At 40.8% G+C, this 12,052-nt stretch overlaps 1 protein-coding gene across 2 annotated transcripts in view; it reads right to left on the bottom strand.

Moving 5' to 3' along the window:
- Positions 1-11,386, bottom strand: part of PRRG1 (proline rich and Gla domain 1) — a 140,829-nt gene extending 129,443 nt beyond the window's left edge. The window contains exon 1 of one of the 2 annotated variants that reach the window (XM_049643670.1): positions 11,187-11,386. The gene's annotated coding sequence lies outside the window, so the exon portion shown is untranslated. The remainder of the gene's footprint in view (positions 1-11,186) is intronic. The other variant, XM_049643669.1, reaches the window with a different exon arrangement.
- Positions 11,387-12,052: the final 666 nt, after the last annotated feature.

The raw sequence follows: 12,052 nt of genomic DNA, 5'->3' as shown, positions 1-12,052 counted from the left end.
AAAAAAATTTTGTTTGAGAAAGTCTTGGGGGGGGGGGAGGGGGAAACACCTTGCCTCTAGAGGAGCACAGGTAAAAATTACAACCAACTTTCTCTCAAGCACCACACAAGCAAGAGAGTAAAGTGAAACATTCATTAGTGTTGAGAGAAAAAACACACACCAACACAATTTTGTACCCTGAAAAATTATTTTTCGAAAAGGAAGGAGAAATAAAGACTTTCTCAAACAAAAATTGAGGAAATTTTTTTGCCAAGTACATCTGCCTGGCAAGATATGTTAAAAGAAGTTTAGAGAGAAGGAAAATAATATAGGTCTGATATACATAAAGAAAAAAGAACATAAAAAATTAATAAAGTAAAACTAAAAAACTTTAATTTTTCTTATTCTGAATTGCTCTAAAAGATGATTTGTTCAAAATAGCGACAATGCATTCAATTATGAGCGGTTATATATATAATATGCTTATGAGAACTGATATGAATGACAACAATGATAAAGGCATGGGAAAGATAAATTTGGAATATTCTGTTATTATAAGGTACTTGAATTACCCATGAAGTGGCACAGTATTATTCAAAAGTAGAATTGGAGTAGTTGGAAATATGCATTTTGCAAAAGCTAGGGCAACCACTAAAAAAATCTTTTAAAGAGCATAATTAATATGCAAGGAAATGAGAGAAAATGGAATCATAAAATGCTCAATTAAAACCACAAAAGATACTGGGGTGCCTGGGTGGCTCAGTTGGTTAAGCATCCAACTACTGATTTTGGTTCAGGTCATGATCTCACTGTTCGGGGGTTGGAACCCCACATTGGGCTCCACGCTGACAATGTGGAACCTGTTCGGGATTTTTCTCTCTCTCCCCCTCCCGCCCTCTCAAAAACAAACTTTAAAAAAAAAACACAAAAGGCAAAAAAAATGTGGAAGATAAGAACAAGGGCAACAAATACAAACCAGTAACAATACGGTAGATATGAATCCAACAATGATCTAAATATACCAATTAAAAGACAGAGAATGTCAGAGTGGATAAAAAACAAAACCCAATTAAATGCTATCTATAAGAAAACCATTTTAACTACAAAGAGACATATTGATTAGAAGTAAAGGGATGGTTATATTAACTAGAATTTAAATAAAAATTTGAAAATAAATAAATAAATAAAAACAAAGGGACAGAGAAAGATATACCATGCTATCAACCAATCAAAAGAAAGCAGGAGTAGCTTATGTGAATTTCAGATACAGTAGACTCAGGGCAAAGAAAGTTATCAGAGATCAAGAGGATCATTACATAATGATAAAGGGGTCAATTCTCCAAGAATACAAAACAATCCGTAACGTGTATGCACATAACAATGGGATGTCAAACTATATGAGGCAAAAACTGTCACAACTGTAAGGAGAAATAGAATAATCTCCTATTATAGTTGCAGACTTCAATACCCTTCTAACAGAAATGGAGAGACTAGGCAGGCAAAAATTCAGTAAGTACATAGTTGAACTCAACAGCACTATCAATCAATTGGATATATTAATATCTACAGACTACTTCATCCAACAGCAGCAGAATTCATGTTTTTCTCCAGTTCAATGGAATATGCACCAAGACAGACCACATCCTATGACATTAAAAATACCTTAACAAATTTAAAATAATAGAAATCATTCAATGTCTATTCTCAGACTACAATGGAATTAAACTAGAAATCAATAACGGTAAGATAACTGAAAAATCTCAAAATACAAAGCAATTAAGCAACTTACTTCTAAATAACACACGGATCAAAGAACTCTCAAGAGAAATTAACAATATTTTTAACTAAATGAAAATGAAAATACCACTTATCAAATACTGTGAGATGCAGTGAAAGGAGTGCTTAGAGGGAAATTTACAGCATTGAATATATATATTAGAAAAAAAGTTCTAAAATCAACCATCTAAGCTTCCACCTGAGAAAACTAGAAAAAGGGAAAATTAAAAGCAAAAAGATAATAAAAATTAGATAGCAATTAAATGGAAAACAAGAAATCAATAGAGAAAAAAAAAAACAAAACCAAAACCTGATTCTCTGAAAAGATAAAATCAATAAACCACTAGCCAGGCTAAGAGAAGACACAAATTACAGTATCAGAAATGAAAGAAGAGATATCACTACAGATCACATGGACATTAAAAGGTTAATAAAGGATTATTATGAACAAATCTATGTCTATGAATGTGCTAACCTATACGAATTGAATGGATTCCTTACAAGATACAATCTGCCAAAACTCACACAAGGAAAAAATAGACAATATGAACAGGCCTATATCTATTTAAAAAAATGAATCCATAATTAATAACCTTCCAAAACAGAAAGCAGTAAGACCAGATGGACTCATCTGTGAATTCTATCAAACACTCAAGGAAACATTATACCAATTCTCTACAACCTCTTCCAGAAGACAGAAACCAAGAGAATATTCCTTTCTCATGAGGCCAGAATTACCCTAATACCAAAACCAGGCAAAGACATTACAAGAAAACTATAGACCAATATGACTCATGAATATATCATGCAAAAATAACAAAATATTAGCAAATAAAATCCAACGACGTATAAAAAGAATTACAGAGGCATCTAGGTGGCTCAGTTGGTTAAGTGTCCAACTTGATTTCAGCTCAGGTCATGATCTCACTATCATGAGATCAAGCCTTGTGTTGGGCTCTGCACTGACAGCCCAGAACCTACTTGGGATTCTCTCTCCCCCTCTCTCTGGCCCTCCCTCACTCTCACTGTCTCAAAATAAATAAATAAACTTAAAAAATTTTTTAATTAAAATAAAACAAAAAATGGTTTGACTTACTTTAAAAAAAAAATTATAAACCATGACCAAGTGAGATTTATCTCAGGTATGCATGGTTGTTTCAACAAAGACTAATTAATGTAATCCATTACATCAACATGCTAAAACAGAAAAATATGATTATACCAATAGATGCCAAAAAAGTATTTGACAAAATTTAGATCCCATTCATGGCTAAAACAAAGAAACAAAAATAACCTCTCAGTAAATTAGGAATAGAGAGGTTCTCAACTTGTTAAGAACACCTTAACAAAAAACATACACCTAACATCATACCTAATAGTGAAAAACTCAAAATTTTCCCACTATCAGGAACAAGACAATAATGTCCCTCTCACCACTCCTTTTCAACACCATACTGGAAGTCCTAACTAATGCAGTAAGAAAAGTAAAAGTTATACAGATAGGGAAATAAATCAAACGGTCTTTGTTCCCAGATGACATTCTCATCAATATAGAAAATCCAGAAGAATCAACAAAAAATTCCTGGAACTAGTAAGAAATTATAGCAATGTTGTATAAGATTAATATATAAAAATTAATCAGTTTCCTATATACATCAATAAGTCAGTGGAATTTGAAATTAAAAATACACTACCATTTACATCAGCACCCTTAAAATGAGTTATGTATAAACCTAACAAAGTATGTACAGAATCTTTAAGGAAAACTTCAAAACTGTGATGAAAGATATCAAAGAAGAACTACATAAATGGAGAAATATTTCATGTTCATGGATAGAAGGACTCAATATTGTTGAGATGTCAGCTCTTTCCAAATTGACCAATAGTTTCAACATAATCCTAATCAAAATCTAACAAGTTATTTGGTGGATAATGACAATCCTACTCCAATATTTATATGGACAGGCAAAAGACCTAGAACAGCCAACTCAATATTAAAGGAGAATAAAGTCACAAGACTGACACTACCTTATTTACAGATTTATTAAAAGGTACAGTAATCAAGACTGTGGTATTGGTAAAGAATACTAAGACATGAATGGAATAGAAAAGAGAGCCCAGAAATAGATCCAGACAAATACAGTCAACTGTTGACAAAGGAGTAAAGGCAATACAATGGAACAGACAGTCCTTTCACCAAATGACCTGGAACAACTGGACATCCACTTACGCACACACAAAAAAGAATCTAAACACAGATTTTCCACCCTTCCCAAAATTTAACTCAAAACGGATCATAGACTAAATGTAAAATGCAAAACTATAAAACTCCTAGAAGATAACACAGAAGAAAACCTAATTGACCTTGGGTATGGTGATGACTTTTAAATACAACACTAAAGGCATGATCTGTGGGAAGAAGTCATTGATAAGTTGGATTTCATTAAAATTAGAAATTTCTGCTCTGTGAGAGGCAATGTCAAGAGGACAAGGCACAGACTGAGAGAAAAGATTTCCAAAATAGACATGTGATGGAGCATTATCCAAAGAACTCCTAAAACAGTAAGAAAATGAACAACCTGATTAAAAAATGGGCAAGGGACCTAAAAAGAAACCTCATCAAAGAAGATAAACAGCAAGTAAACATATGAAAAGATGTCCAATAGGGCGCCTGGGTGGCTCTGTCGGTTAAGCATCCGACTTTGGCTCAGATCATGATTGATCTCACAGTTTATGAGTTTGAGCCCCACGTCCAGCTCTGGGCTGATGGCTCGGAGTCTGGAGCCTGCTTTGGATTCTGTTTCTCCCCCACTCAAGCTCTGTCTCTGTCTCTCTCACAAAAATAAATAAACATTTAAAATAATTTAAAAAAAAAAGAAAAGATATTCAATACCATATGTCATTAGTGAATTCCAAATGAAAACAATGAGATACCCCTACATACTTATCTGAATGGCTAAAATCCAAAACACTGACAAAACTAAATGCTGGTAGAAATGTGGAGCAACAGGAATTCTCATTGTGAGGGAGAATGCAAAATGGTACAGCCATTTTGAAATACAGTCTGGCTGTTTCTTACAAAAGCAAACATACTGTTAAAATAGGATCCAGCAATTGTCCTCCGTAGTATTTACCCAAAGGAGTTAAAAACTCATGTCCACACAAAAACCTGCACACAGATGTTTAGAGCATCTTTAAAATCACAATTCCCAAAGCCTGGGAGGAACCAAGTTGTCTTTCAGTAGATTGATGGATAAATAAATTGTGGTGCATCCTGACAATGGAATGTGAATCAGCACTAAAAAGAAATGAGCTATCAAGCCATGCAAAGACATGGAGAAACCTTAATTACATACTACTAAGTGAAAGAAGCCAATAGGAAAAGGCTACATACTATGATTCCAACTATATGACATTATGGAAAAGGCAAAACTATGGAGACAGTAAAAAGATCAGCGGTTGCCTGGGGACAGAAGAGGTTGGGGCGGGTGGTGGCGGGGAGGAGGTGAGGTAGTGAGGTAGATAAATAGAATACAGAATTTTTTTAGGGCAGTGAAACTATTCTGTATGATACCACAGTAGTAGATACGGTCATTAAACATTTGTTCAAACCCACAGAGTAACATTTGTTCAAACCCACTGAGAGTAAACCTTAATTTAAACTATGGACTTCAGATGATAAAAATGTGTCAAAGCAAGAATGGGGTGCCTGGGTGGTTCAGTCAGTTAAGCACCCAAATCTTGATTTCTGCTCAGGTCAGGATCCCAGGGTCATGGGATCCAGCCCTGCATGGGGGCTCCATGATGAGCTTAAATCCTGCTTAAGATTCTTTCTTTCTTTCTTTCTTTCTTTCTTTCTCTCTCTCTCTCTCCCCCCCCCCCCTCTGTCCCTCCTCCCCACCCCCCTCCACCCTGCTTGTGCTCCTGAGTGTGCACGCTCTCGTGCGCGCTCTCTCTCTCTCCCTAAAATAAAAAACAAAATGTGTCAATGTAAGTTCATCAATTGTAACAAATGTACCTCTGTGTTGCAGGATGTTGATGTGGAGGAGGTTGTTTGTGTCTAGGGACAGGGGGTATATGGGAACTCTCTGTATGGTATGCTTAATTTTGCTGTGAACCTAAAGTCCTCTAAAAGTAGTTCATTAATATTTTTTTAAAGCAAAGGAGTGTCCTCTTCTCTTTCCTTGTAATGATTTGATCCATTCCCAGAGCTTCCTGTCTACACATACCTCTCTCCTGAATTCCACCCACATATCAAAGTCATCTTGAACTCAGCATACACAGTACTGAACTTTTTATTCATTTATTTATTTTAGATAAAGCACACTCAGGAGCAAGGGAAAGGGGCAGAGGGATGGAGAGGGGGAGAGGGAGGGAGGGAGGGAGGGAGGCAGGGGAGGGGATGGGGAGGGCTAGGGCGAATCTCAAGCAGGCTCCATATTCAGCACAGAGCCAACAAGGGACTCAATCCCACAACCCTGGGATTATGACCTGAGCCAAAATCAAGAGGCACTCAACCCAGTGAGCCACCCAGGTGCCTCCATACTGAATTCCTGATCCTCCTTCTCTCAGTTTCTCCTCCTACAATCTTCCACATCTCACTAAATGGCTACTCCATCCTTCCAATTGCTCAGATCAAAATCTTGGACTCATCTTTTGTCACATTCCCCTTCCAATTTTACTTACAATTAAGTGAGCATTATTGTGATTACTGTGACACTGATGTTTGAGAACCACTGTGTTAAGCCACCTGTTTTAGATAATAGGAGGGATCTACAAATACAGAACTAGAGTTTGAACAGTGTAGGAGATGTCAATACAACCACATTTTAAAAAAAATTTTAACGTTTTATTTGTGAGAGAGAGAAAGAGACAAAGTGTGAGTGGGGGAGGGACTGAGAGAGAGGGAGACACAGAATCCAAAGCAGGATCCAGGCTCTGAGCTGTCAGCACAGAGCCCAACGCAGGGCTTGAATTCCACAAACTGCAAAATCATGACCTGAGCTCGGACTCCTAACCAACTGAGTCACCCAAGTGCCCCAATACAATCACATTTTGGAATTAACTGCTACTGAAATTATATTTCTCATAAGAAATGGCAATTACAAATAACAATAGTACATGGGGCACCTGGGTGGCTCAGTCAGTTAAGCATCGACTTCAGCACAGACTCAGGTCATGATCTCACTGTTAGTGTGTTCGAGCCCTGCATAGGGCTCTGTCCTGACAGTTCAGAGCCTGGAGCCTGCTTCAGATTCTGTGTCTCCCTCTGTCTCTCTGACCCTCCCCCACTCACACTCCATTTCAATCTCTCAAAAATAAATAAACATTGAAAAAATTTTAAAAAAACAAATAACAATAGTACCTTTTTTAGGGCAATTAGTATGTGTTAAACATTATAAACTGTAATATTCCTGACCTCACTTACCATGTAAATATTATAACCATTATTTTTATAAATGAAGAAACTGACAAAGAAGTTTAACAAATGCCTCCATATTCCATGCCCTTGATGATCATATTGTATCCTGCATAGAGTGGGAAAGAGAGTCTTGGACAGACCCTAAGAAGATGGCTCAGTGGAAGTGGCTGGGGTTGTCTCGACAAAGAATGAGAGGAAAAAAATAGAAATATGAAGAGGAACTCTAGGTGAAGAAAGTTTAAGAAGGAAGACTTGGGGCTCCTGGGTAGCTCAGTCAGTTAAGTGACTGACTCTTAATTTGGGCTTAGGTCATGACCTCACAGTTTGTGGGATGGAGCCCCAAGTAGGGCACGGAGCCCACTTGCAATTCTCTCTCTCCCTCTCTCTCTGCCCCTCCCCCTGCTCACAAACTCTCTCTCTCAAAATAAATAAATAAACTTAAAAAAAAAAAGGGGGGCGCCTGGGTGGCGCCGTCGGTTAAGCGTCCGACTTCAGCCAGGTCACGATCTCGCGGTCTGTGAGTTCGAGCCCCGCGTCAGGCTCTGGGCTGATGGCTCGGAGCCTGGAGCCTGTTTCCAATTCTGTGTCTCCCTCTCTCTCTGACCCTCCCCCGTTCATGCTCTGTCTCTGTCTCAAAAATAAATAAATGTTAAAAAAAAAAAAAAATTAAAAAAAAAAAAAAAGGAAGCCTTAACCACATTGGTTTGGAGTATCTTTTTCAGTAAGCGAGTCTAAAGGCCACAAAGGATGTACGTAGAACTTTGTTTATTTTTGAGAAAGAGAGCTCATGCGCACATACATGAGTGTGAGCAGGAGATGGGCAGAGGGGAGGGAGAGAGAGAATCCCCAGCAGGCTCCACACCTGCCTAACCAGCTGAGCTACCCAGCAGCACCCCCCAACCTTTTTTGGCAGAGCTTTTTTTTTAATGTTTATTTATTTTTGAGAGAGAGAAGGAGGGGCAAAGAGAGAAGGAAAGAGAGAATCCCAAGCACTGATAGCGCACAGCCCGATGTGGGGCTCCAACTCAAGAAACATGAGATCATGACCTGATCCAAAATCAAGAGTCGGTAGCTTAACCGACTGAGCCACCCAGGTGCCCCTGTAGAACTTCTTTTAAAAAGTTTCATGGACTCTACTCATCCTCTCTGAGACCCAAGGTTTTCTCATAAAAACCAGGTACTAACATGAAGTGTTTGGGGGTGAACAATGGTTAACATTATTTTTTTTTAAGTGACAGAAAGAAAAACTTCACATTTAGATCAAGAGGGAACAAAATGAAAGGAGTAAAATAGAAGTCAGTTATCCGCTTTGCTGGGATGAGACAGACTAACCAAGTAGCCCATCTTGACTCATTTTCAGACTCGTGTCAATTCTATTCACTTTTAAACTGAGTGATCATTTTGTTCATGATATTGTCTCCAGTCAGTAAATCCACTGAGGAGATGAAAGCTAGGTAGGGGGTGATGAGCTTGAGTGGTAGAGAGCAAAGGGAAGGTAATTCCTTTCAAGAGCCAAAGGTGACTGTAAAGACAATGATGCTGGTAGACTTAAGACAGATGTCAAAAACAGGCTGCAGAAATAGTGGGGCCAAGCCTATTGAGAGTACTACAACATGAAGAGGCCCACTAGCTAAATGTTCAAACCACCGTAAGATTTGTAAGTATTCCTTCTAAACACAACTGTTTAGACTCTCTAATTGGTCTAATAGGTTAGTTTCTTTAGTTACATTATTAGCCTTCAGAGGATACCATCTGGCCAGCTTGATTCACTTGCAAATTCCTAAATTACAGCAGTACCCAGTTAGTGTCTTTCTATAAAAGATTAATCTTCAGTTTTATGTTGGACTTTTCACTAGTTTCAGTATCAGAAGCTGACCTGTTTTAAATTTTGCCCTTTTCTGATGCCTATTTTGCCTATATTTGCAAAGCTTTTCCACCTCTTTTAGAAGGATAAACCAGACTAATAAATGGGGACTTATTGCCACACTTTTTCTTATCCACATTCCAAATAATGTCGTTCAATTACATATAATTTCAGTATTCGGCATTTCTTTTATTATCCCATTAACTTTACACAATATGAATTATCTTCTAACAGCATTTATTAACATCTACATGTAAGTGCATTTATTAGGCACTTAATACATACCCAGCAGCCCTAGGTTTTGGGGTAGCACAGAAGACTGAGGTTCTAGTTCCAAGAGAGAAATAAGACCAGTGGTATTAGTTTAACAGAAAAGAGGGCGATTAATTCATTCTGGGAGAGTTTGCAAATTTTTCCAAGAAAAATTTGGGCTGAGTCTGAAAGGATGAACAAGGGTTCATTAAGCACTGGAAAAGGAAAAGGTATCCCTAACACCTCCCTCCCCAAAATTGGTAATGTTCATGGAATTTAACTTAAAATAACAGGAAAAAGAGTAAAATGACAACACATGAAGAAATCCTGTTCACTTCGGAGGGGGTGCCTTTAAACACTTTAGATCTGAAAGTTAAATGTTTATAAAACAGGATTCACAATCAAGGGAAAGGGGTGGAGGAGGAAGAAGTTGTTTTGTTGTATTAAGTTAAACAGATGAGTAAAAAAATCAACATTTATGCTTGAAAACACACATACTACTTTTCATAAAGACTCTAATTTTGCAAATGAAAGCCCTGGAACCTTATCCAATACTACAGTATTTGCCCTAATGTTTTATATTCCCAATATCATTCGTAAGGGTTCTTTTTTTTTTTTCCCCAACGTTTTTTATTTATTTTTGGGACAGAGAGAGACAGAGCATGAACGGGGGAGGGGCAGAGAGAGGGAGACACAGAATCGGAAACAGGCTCCAGGCTCCGAGCCATCAGCCCAGAGCCTGACGCGGGGCTCGAACTCACGGACCGCGAGATCGTGACCTGGCTGAAGTCGGACGCTTAACCGACGGCGCCACCCAGGCGCCCCTCATTCGTAAGGGTTCTAAAGTGAGTCTATCCAAGAACTTGGCAACACCTCCACACACACACATCCAATAATTCCCTCTTGATTGAAACAATCAACAGCACCCTAATCTCCTCACTTCCCCTGACTTGCACACCTTCACATCCTTCAAAGTCTGGCTTTATTTATACTATGACTACCAGAAGGCATTAATTTAGCTCTAAGTTTTGACACTCCACCTCTTCACCCTTTCGTTCAATTATTTCCTCTTCGATTTCATTAGTTTCGTTTTTCTCCTGAAGGGACACTTAGAAAATACATCAACAGCACAGTTACAAAACCAACGGCTGCAGCCAGAGTCCGAACACACACTGATTTCCAATCATATCCCTCTTGAGGCTGTTCTTACCACTGATCAAAATCAGCGGACCAGGAAGAAGGAAAAAGCTGAGGCAGGAAGGTTGTTCCCTTCCTTCCACTCCCTCCACGCCGGCCCCCGCCCCCGTCCCCCAGGACCACACCGCGACCTCGTACGCGCCCCCCTCCCACCGACCCGCCCCCGCTGTCACCCGCCACTGCCTAGAAAACAGTCATAGCCTTTGTTAAAAAGTCCATGAGCACAATGTACCAGAAGACGGACACATTCCCGGAGGCGGGGTGAAGGAAAGTCACACGAACGCCACGCCCTCCTTGGCACTAGCCAGGGGCGAGAGCCTACCTTCCCCAAATCCTCTCCCCCCAAACCCGGAACGTTCCTGGCAACTCCGCACTCTGAGAGGCGGGGCGGGGGAAGGGATGGGCCCGGGACGCCGCTCAGGGGCACCCAGAAGGGGATACTGAACTTGAAGCTGGGACACCCTCCAGCGCCCTTGGCGAGCCTCCCGGTCCTGCCAAGCCTGAGTAAGGACTTCAGTCTCTAGAGCCCTTTCCTCCTATTTTTCTCCTCACACAAACCCTCACCCACTCCCGCCACCACGTACTCCGCTCCCCACGCGGCCGGAGCTGGACACTCTTAGGCAGCGCGGCTAACTCCCTCTGCCTCACGTCCGGCCAATTTCTCTTCCCGGGACCGAAGATTCCCCGGGCACTCACCCGCACACTCCCCGAATCTTGCCGGGATGTTCGGCGCGAACCTGGTTCCCCAGCCACAATCCCGGCGCCAACACCTCACTTACCGCGCGCTCCGCGCCGCTACTCTGCGCTCTGCGAGCCTCCAGCCGCGCCTGCGCGCTCCCACTGCTGCCGAACCTACCAGGAACCAGGAGCCGAAGGGAATGATGGTGGGAAGCGGCGGGGGCGGGGCCCGGGCCGGGTTAGGAGAGGAGAGGCGTGGCCAGGCGGGGTGGGAAACCGAGGGGCGGAGCCGCGGCTGCCTGGGTCAGGAAAACCGAGTGCTCCGGGCACTGGGCTGGAGTTTTCCACTCTTGAGGTCTGTTTATAACACAGGCAGAGAAGTTGTCGAGTCCTCTCGGTGCACCCCCACACTCATCCTCAAGAAAGCCCGTTTGGCGCGAGGCCAAGCTAGTCAGTCCCCGGGGGCCACCACGCCTCTCCCTGGAGCCACCTTGGATCCTTCCTAGCTAGCCTTTTACCCTTTTGCACGCCTATCTCCCCACATATTATCCGCCCTCCAGAGGTGAGGAATTTAGGGATATCTCATGCACAGACCTCCTGTGCAGTGTATCCTCGTTAACGTGACTCTGCTGTGTGCCAGCCCAGAATGTAGTGGGTGATTATCCAACTAGAGACAGCTGTTAAGGCTCAGCCCTTTCCCTGAGAACTGTTGCTGCTGTTTCTGCACTTTCGGTGACAATAATCCGCTTTTTCTTAAAAAGAGAGTTGAATAAGCCTACCCAAATATCTTGGGAAGAAGAACACGGGTTCTCAAATAAGACGCATCTTTGACCCTACTTTTTAGGTAGCACCTTAGAATTTGAGCCTTCTAAAAGCCTGTCTAC

The sequence above is a fragment of the Panthera uncia genome, chromosome X (genome assembly GCF_023721935.1).
Source record: "Panthera uncia isolate 11264 chromosome X, Puncia_PCG_1.0, whole genome shotgun sequence".
Lineage (NCBI taxonomy): Eukaryota > Metazoa > Chordata > Mammalia > Carnivora > Felidae > Panthera > Panthera uncia.
This window is presented reverse-complemented; position numbering and strand designations above follow the sequence as displayed.